General features: G+C 45.4%; 1 pseudogene; it reads left to right on the top strand.

Annotated features, from left to right (window-relative positions):
- The first annotated feature begins 2,393 nt into the window (after window positions 1–2,393).
- On the top strand, window positions 2,394–3,649 carry LOC126625642 (galacturonosyltransferase 8-like; annotated as a pseudogene).
- The last annotated feature ends 4,680 nt before the right edge of the window (window positions 3,650–8,329 follow it).

Here is an 8,329-nt window from a genome sequence, read left to right on the forward strand (position 1 = left end):
GCACGAAGCAATGGAAGGAAGAACCAGTCATGGACTACATCAACCGATGGCGTAATCTAAGCCTCGACTGTAAGGACAGACTCTCCGAGATTTCTTCAATCGAGATGTGCATCCAAGGCATGCAATGGGGTTTGCAATACATCCTTCAAGGCATTAAACCGCGGACCTTCGAGGAATTGGCTACTCGCGCCCATGACATGGAGTTGAGCATCGCCCATCATGGGAAGAAAGAACCGATCGCCGACTACAAGAACGACAAAGTTCTTGGGACAAAGGTGGAAAAGGCCGCATGGAAACCCACCAAGGAAGCGATGACGGTCAACACAGCTCCCGTCAAAATCTCCACACGAGGCAAGGCGATTCAAACCGAAGCTTTTCGTGATCAAGAGATGCGTAGACGCACTTTGAAGGAGCTTGAGAAGAAGATTTATCCATTCCCCGACTCTGATGTAGTTGCCATGTTAGATGACCTGTTGGACAAGAAGGTGATCAGTTTGCCTGAGTGCAGACGGCCGGAAGAGATGAATCGTACTGACAGTCCAAGATACTGTAAATTCCACCGCTTCATCAGTCATTCGACAGAAAAGTGCTTCGTGCTGAAAGATCTCATCATGAAGCTGGCTCAGAAAGGAATCATCGAGTTAGATCTTGACGATGTGGTGAAGTCAAACTATACCACCTTCACTTCTGGCTCTTCCGACTCAAAGTTTTCACCTCAACCGCTTGAGGCATCGTCCAAGACAAGCAAAGTTGAAGGATGGACTCAAGTCACTCCTAAGAAATTGTACAAGAAGCATACGTCTCCTCCACATGTCCGCCAATCGGAAAGGGGGCAAAGCAGCTCTTGTCAACCTTCAAAGCAACATGAACGTGTTGAAGATGATGAAATTTCGACACATAGATCATCCATCCCCATCACGATGCGTGATTTCTTTCCTGAAGACTTCTTCAATCACTCGGTCAAGGCTCATTGCTATGAAGATTGTGAGGAACGCCTCTCCAAAATTACTTGACAAATTCACCAATGCTCCTTGTTCGCACGAGCCTAAACTGCACGAACCAAAGCTCCTTGTCCGCACGAGCCTAAACTGTAGGACACGAGGCTCCTCGCCCGCACGAGCCTAAACTGCATGGCACTACGCTCCTCGCCTGCACGAGTTGAAACTGCATGGCACAACGCTCCTGGTCTGCATGAGCATAAAAGGCAACACCAACGCTCATCGCCTGCACGAGCTGAAACTGCAAACGGCACAAAAAAAGAAAATACCAAAAAAAAAAATATGTATGTATTTGAACTACGTTATGACTTGATCTCTTCTTTGGAGGGGTACGTAGGCAGCTCGAATGTTCAAATTTTTCGAGTTCAGTCACATCAAAATAAAAAGAATAAATGTTTTATTAAAGAAGGTCAATTTTATTACAAATTTATTTTGTTAAGAAAATTTGCAATTTTCTTTGTACAAAATTAAATTACAGTTTCTTCGAAAAAAAAAATGAATACATATGTTATTATGTATTTAGAAAAAAAAAAGAGAATAAATGTTTTATTAAAAAAGGTCAATTTTATTACAAATTTATTTTGTTAAGAAAATTTGCAATTTTCTTTGTGCAAAATTAAATTACAGTTTCTTCGAAGAAAAAAAAATGAATACATATGTTATTATGTATTTAGAAAAAAAAAGAGAATAAATGTTTTATTAAAAAAGGTCAATTTTATTACAAATTTATTTTGTTAAGAAAATTTGCAATTTTCTTTGTACAAAATTAAATTACAATTTCTTCAAAAAAAAAAAAAGAAAAAAAAAAAGGGAAACATATATATGTCTGTCTCGGCCCAGCAGCAGAAGGACATGCAGACGAACAACAGGTTCGTCATCGAGCACATGCCCAGGAGCCCAGAATGTCCGTCTCGGCCCAGCAGCAGAAGGACATGCAGACGAACAACAGGTTCGTCATCGAGCACAGGCCCAGGAGCCCAGAACCGGTTGATGCCATTAGATGTAGCCCAGACCCTTCAAAACCATAGACCAAATCCGGGCCCGGCTCTCAAAGCCCATCTTCACTCGTCTCTCCCTCAACACCCAATCGGATCTTCCTCCCCTCTATTGAAGAAGTAGCAGCCATGCCGTCGCAGGAGTACATGGAGCTCGATCGACTTGAACAAGTGCAAAATGTACAAGACCGAGTCGGTCGGCGAGCCCACTGGTGAAGCCGCCGTCGATTTAGACTGATGACAAAAGGTACCAACCCAATCTTGACCTTCAAGCACCTCCAGATCTACACACCCTCTCATCTGCTCTCTCTCTCCCTCAGTTGGAGGCCATGGCGTCTCGTAGATCCCCGGTAGTCCTGGCGATCTTCCTACTTCTTGGCGATCTTCCTACTTCTCGTCCATGGCGGCCCTAACCCGCCTATCAAAACCCTCATTCTCCTCCGATCTATGCGACTCGGGTTTCGATTCCGGTTCATTTGGTGGATTTGGATCGACGAGAAGGACCGTGCTGGCTCTGAAATCGGATCCACTGATGCCCCGACTGGACCATATCCGGAAGCAGGCGGACGATCACCGGACCCTAGCCCTAGCGTACGCGAGCTGTGCGCGGAAGCTGAAGCTCGAGAAATCGAAGCTGGTTCGGGTCTTCGTCGATCTCTCACGGAACTACTCGGATCTCATGAACAAGCCCGCCTATCGCGCTCTGTTCGAATCCGACGCTCTCAACATCGACGAATCGGTGTTGCGGCAGTTCGAGAAGGAAGTAAATGAGCGAATCAAAGTAACTAGACAAATAATTGCTGAAGCGAAAGAGTCTTTCGATAACCAGCTCAAGATTCAGAAGCTGAAGGACACCATTTTCCAAGTGAATGAGCAGCTGACGAAGGCTAAGAAGCAAGGGGCTTTCTCGAGCTTGATTGCCGCGAAATCAATCCCCGAGAGCTTACATTGTGTGGCAATGCGGCTAATGGAGGAGCGAATTACGCATCCGGATAAGTACACTGATGAAGGGAAGCCGATCCCACCGGAAATTGAGGATCCCAATCTATATCATTGTGCTATATTTTCGGATACTGTGATTACAGCATCAGTGGTGGTGAATTCGGCCGTGAAGAACGCCAAGAAGCCATACATGTGTCCCATGTCGTGACTGATAAGATGAACCTCGGAGCAATGCAGGTTATGTTTAAGAGCAAGGACTATAATGGGTCACATGTTGAAGTGAAGGCTGTGGAGGATTACAAGTTTTTGAATTCTTCATATGTGCCGGTGCTAAAGCAATTAGAGAATGCAAAGTTGCAATCGTTTTACTTTGAAAATAAGCTCGAGAATGCAACCAAAGACGCAACAAACATGAAGTGCAGGAACCCCATCTTCTACGTCGGCGAGAATCGGATCTTCTGTTGCGGCTTGGATCTATCCAATTTCTTCGGGCGCGAGTCTCTGTTTCGGAAATTGGAAACCGACCCGTATATCCTTAGGAAGCAAAGATCAGTAAGCAAGAAATCGGTCGGTTCGTCTTCGAATTTCTCACGGCGAAGCTCCTACAGGCCCAGGAAGCCCAATTGGCGTTTTCTCCTTCATCGAGCCTTCAACTTGCAACTCACCATATGCCACGGGCCAGCCCAGTGCCGTCAACAATTACCACCCTCATGATCATCACACTTATCATCATCATCATCAATACACGGCGCCACATGATCATGTAGAACATCATCGTAGCAGAGTCCACTCAGAAGAAGATGACGGTAGCGATGACGGCCAGTGTTACTTCTCCGATGTCTTTGCAGCCGCAGCAGCGGAGCAGCAAGCAGCAAGCAGCACATGAGGAATGTGTTTCTTTGAACTGCCTTGAGCCTCGCTCTTCGCCGTGCATTATTTCGGTTCCAAACCTTCGTCCCCGTCAAACGCCGTCACTTCTGAAGATTCCGACGGTGATGGTGCCACCAAAGGCTCTGTCTCCTTCACTGCAGCTGCAACTTCACTTGACGATTTAAAATGCGACTTTGGGAGTTGAATACTGTCTTCCTCTGCCATGGCTGCTCCTTCTGCTCACCCTCCCCCTGCAAATCAAATTTCAATAAAAAAATAAAAATAAAAAATAAAAAAATGATGCTGCATGTCGGTCCAGTAGTGCAGCGGACGGCGAGAGTGCAACGGAGCGCAGCAAGGCAGCCTCCTTTGCAGTAGACAGCCACAACCTCACTGGTGCATGCTCCATCTCTGTCGTCTTCATCCTTGCCTCGCAGCTGCCACCAACTTCAAAGACCGCTGTCAAACGACTAGCCGGCCGAGAAGCTCTTCCTTAAACTGCATCTCCCCCGTCAACACCTCCCCCGATCGGAGCAGCAACCATCCTCGCCGTCTCTGCCGCAACGGCCTCAGCCTTCGCCTTCCTCCTGCGTGCTCCACGAATCCATGGCCACCCAGTTATCGCCGTCTTCCTCATCGGCTGCGCTGCTGATCCTGGACACCAACCTCTGCGCCAGAACTGTCATCAAGGGCACCGACGACGCCATGGCTGCTCCTTCTGCACTCTTGCTCCGCTCCCTGCAAATTCATCTACCCATCGTCCAAATTTATACAGAAAAAAAATAATAATAAAATATAATTAAAAAAAAAAAAGGTGGTGGTGCATCTGGCACCACGTGAAAAAGAGGAATGGTGGATCAAAGATGGGGTACAACCCCATGGCAGATCAAAAGTTTCTGGTGGTGCATGGGCACCATGTGCAGAAAGAAAAAAATTGTAAAAAAATAAAAAATAATAAATAATAAAAAAAAAAAAACGAAACAAAACAAAAAAAAAAAAAAAAATGCATAGAGAGAAATTGAAGGTCCATTTTATTTATTTTTCTGGAAATTTTGCATAAATTTGCATTATACATACCTTACAAAAAAAAAAAAAAAAAAAAAAAAAAACAAATCAAATCAAATCAAATTTACAAGAGGGGATCTTCAAGGACGATCAGGTGCCGCCTCACCACTCGGCAGAGCTCCAGAAATGAGAGGCGCTGGAGGTTGATTGTTTGAAGCCTCACCACTCGGCGGAACTCCAGGAAGAAGAGGAGCCAAAGGTTGATCATTCTGAGCTTCATTACGCGGTACAACCCCAGAAGATGAAGGCAAATGCTGCTGGAACAAACCCACAAACCTCTGATGATCAAGTAAAATCTGACCATCAGATTCCTGCATCTGGTCAATCTTCCTCTTCATGTTTGTCGCGTAGCTATGTGCGAGCTTATGCAGCTGTTTATTCTCTTGCTTGAGCCCTCTAATCTCCTGTTTGAGATTCATCACTTCAGCCGCCAATGATTCAACTTGACGGGTTCGAGCAAATAGACGTTGGGCCATATTAGACACAGAACCTGCACACTGCACACTGAGAGCCAGAGAATCCTTAACAGCCAACTCATCAGACCGTTTGGAAAGTAGTCTGTTATCTCTGGGAGTTACAAGGTTTCGGGCCACCACCGCAGCGGTCATATCATTCTTCATCACCGAATCCCCAACGGTAAGAGGACCAGTAGGGGATATGAATGATGGGCGCCATATGTTGTCTGGAGAAGGCGGGACTGCCTCTTCACCAAGATTCAAGTCAAAACGACGATCGGAGGGTCCTGACATTTTCAAAGTGTTGAAGAAAGAAGAGGTCGGACGAATCAAGATCTTAGAAGTGCAAGAAGGGAGTTTTCACAAGAAAAATTCAAGTGTGCTTTGAAACGAACAGCATGCCTCTATAAAAAATCAGCACTCGACGGGATTTCAGAGATCGAAGAGGCGAGCTCAGAATTCGAAGAGGCCATTCAAAAATCGAAGAGGCAAGCTCAGAAATCGGAGAAGCATCTTGCTTTTCCAGAAGCGTCGGCACCCGTCACACGCAAACTCAGCTTTGCGAAAATCACGGGCAATTTGTCGAAGCGCCGATCCCAGATATCGAAGAGGCGCCAGTCTTTTTCAGCCGTGTCATCACCTGTCATATGCACACTCAACTTTGCGCAAATCACGGACAATTTGTCGAAAGATTTTTGGGTGAAGGAGAAAGCACGTGAAGTTTACTGTTCAATCATCCAACGGTTGCCGACACGAGTAAAAGAATAGTACCTCTACAGGTATTAAAGAACTTCCTATAACTGTCCACCTTCACCTTCCATAGCAAGGCAGACATACAGAGCCTTTCTTCATCTCTGAGAATGTCTTCCCAACGAAGCCTCTCGAGTCACTCAGTGTTCCTTATTCCTTGGGGTACCTCGGCAAGCCAATGACTCCAAAGCAAAAATATCTCATATCACCAGGGTAGAAAGCAAGAGTATCTCATATCATGCGTTCTCCCTGTCCTTTCATTTGTCCTTGTTCTTACCTACAAAGACAAGGATAAAGAAAACAATATGTCGGAACTTCCACTCAAACTCGGATAAGGAACCGACTGCTTGGAACCCTTCCCTGATTGCCTACCTAGCACTGCTCTCGAGTACTCGTTTCGCACTGCTGCTGTACTTTCAAAGAAGCTGCCACATCTGCCTGAAGAACAGATAAGGCAAGTGAAAATGATACCTTGCAGCATGTGGAGACAAGGTGCAGAAGGAACAAGCAGAGAAGAATGCGGTCTGCACGGTCAACTCAGCAGAAGGAGTCCGAACTGAAGAACTCGAGAAGCTGCCATATCTGCCTGAAGAAACAAGCAGAGAAGAATGCAGCATGCTCAGTCAACTCGGCGGAAAGAGTCTGAGATGAAGAACTCGAGAAGATGCCACATCTGCCTGAGGAACAGATAAAGGAAATGAAGATGATACCTTGAAGCATGTGGAGACAAGTGCAACCAAGCACGTGCCGATTCATCCTCTACTTCTTCAAAAGCAAGAGTATCTCATATCATCAAAGTTGCAATCACTCTGACGGTGAATTCGTTTTGACCCTCAAATTCTTGGGTCGACTTACTAGGCGTTGTGGGCTGCACGTGCCGATTCACCACCCTTGAATCAAATCCTTAAAGATCAAGTCACCAACTGGAAGAAAAGCCCATCAATCTTGAAGATCATACCGTTGACCAAACTGCTCAGGTGTGAATTAGAAAGATTGAACAGAGCAACAAGTCGTCACCTTCACCTAGTGCCTGCTTGTCATGTGTTCAAGTCAACCTTCAAGGATCAAGCCCTAACGGCCCTTGAAGAAGTTTCCAACCAAATTCAAGATCAAGCCTCGACGGCCCTTGAGGAAATCACAAGTCCGATTCAAGATTAAGTGTCTACCACCCTTGAATCAAAACCTAGTTCAAGAATAAGCTGTGGAAAATCAACAATTGGAGGAATCCAGAAAATCCTCCAACCCAGTTCAAGATCAAAGCTGTGGAAAGTCAACAAGCGCAACAAAATACGTACCGATTCATCCATTACCAAAGCCAAAGATCATCTACCACATGAAGCTCCTTGTGGCCCAATTTCAACCTTCAAGATCAAGCCTCGACGGCCCTTGAAGAAATTTCAAACAAAAGTTCAAGAACAAGCCTCAACGGCCCTTGAAGAAATCTCCAGCCCAATTCAAGATCAAGCCTCGATGGCCCTTGGATCGACATCTACAGTAAGGGACTTCAAAAACGCATCTCCTACACGTGACAAGCACATGTATACGACGTGCCTTGAAGTGGGGGCATTTGTAGACATCGAAATTTCGTAAATAAATGTTGACCGGTAAATCAAAGTGTCAACGCTCATGTATTACATAAATTTTACACGTAGCGTGTGACTCAACGAAAATTGAAATGAGTTGGAAAAGTCATCAAATAGGACACGTGTCAACACCTGGCAGAAACGACTTATTTCATCTGGGATATTATATTCAAAATTAGGCCTTGGAAAATTCTATAAATACAAGCCTATTTCATTCATTTTAAGAAAACCATTTTTCATATTACACCTTGAAGCTCTGAAGCTCTGAAACCCCGAAGCTCTCAAGCATCTAGGTTCCCGAAGAATCAAGAAAGCCTTCTTCGTTCTTCGTTCATCGTTCTTCCAAGATCAAGCCTCAACGGCCCTTTGGATCAACAATCATCCACCAATTCAAGATCAAGCCCCGACGGCCCTTGAAGAAAGTGTTCTTCGTTCATCGTTCTTCCAAGATCAAGCCCCGACGGCCCTTGGATCAACCATCCACCAATTCAAGATCAAGCCCCGACGGCCCTTGAAGAAAGCACCATCGTTCATCATCCGTTCATCCAAGATCAAGCCCCAACGGCCCTTTGGATCAACAACGTCGACAAATCCACACATCCAATCGTTCTTCAAGATCAAGCCCAAAAGCCCTTGAAGATCCGTCCAATCGTTCTTCAAGATCAAGCCCA

Source organism: Malus sylvestris, chromosome 6, assembly GCF_916048215.2.
Source record: "Malus sylvestris chromosome 6, drMalSylv7.2, whole genome shotgun sequence".
Classification (NCBI taxonomy): Eukaryota; Viridiplantae; Streptophyta; class Magnoliopsida; order Rosales; family Rosaceae; genus Malus; species Malus sylvestris.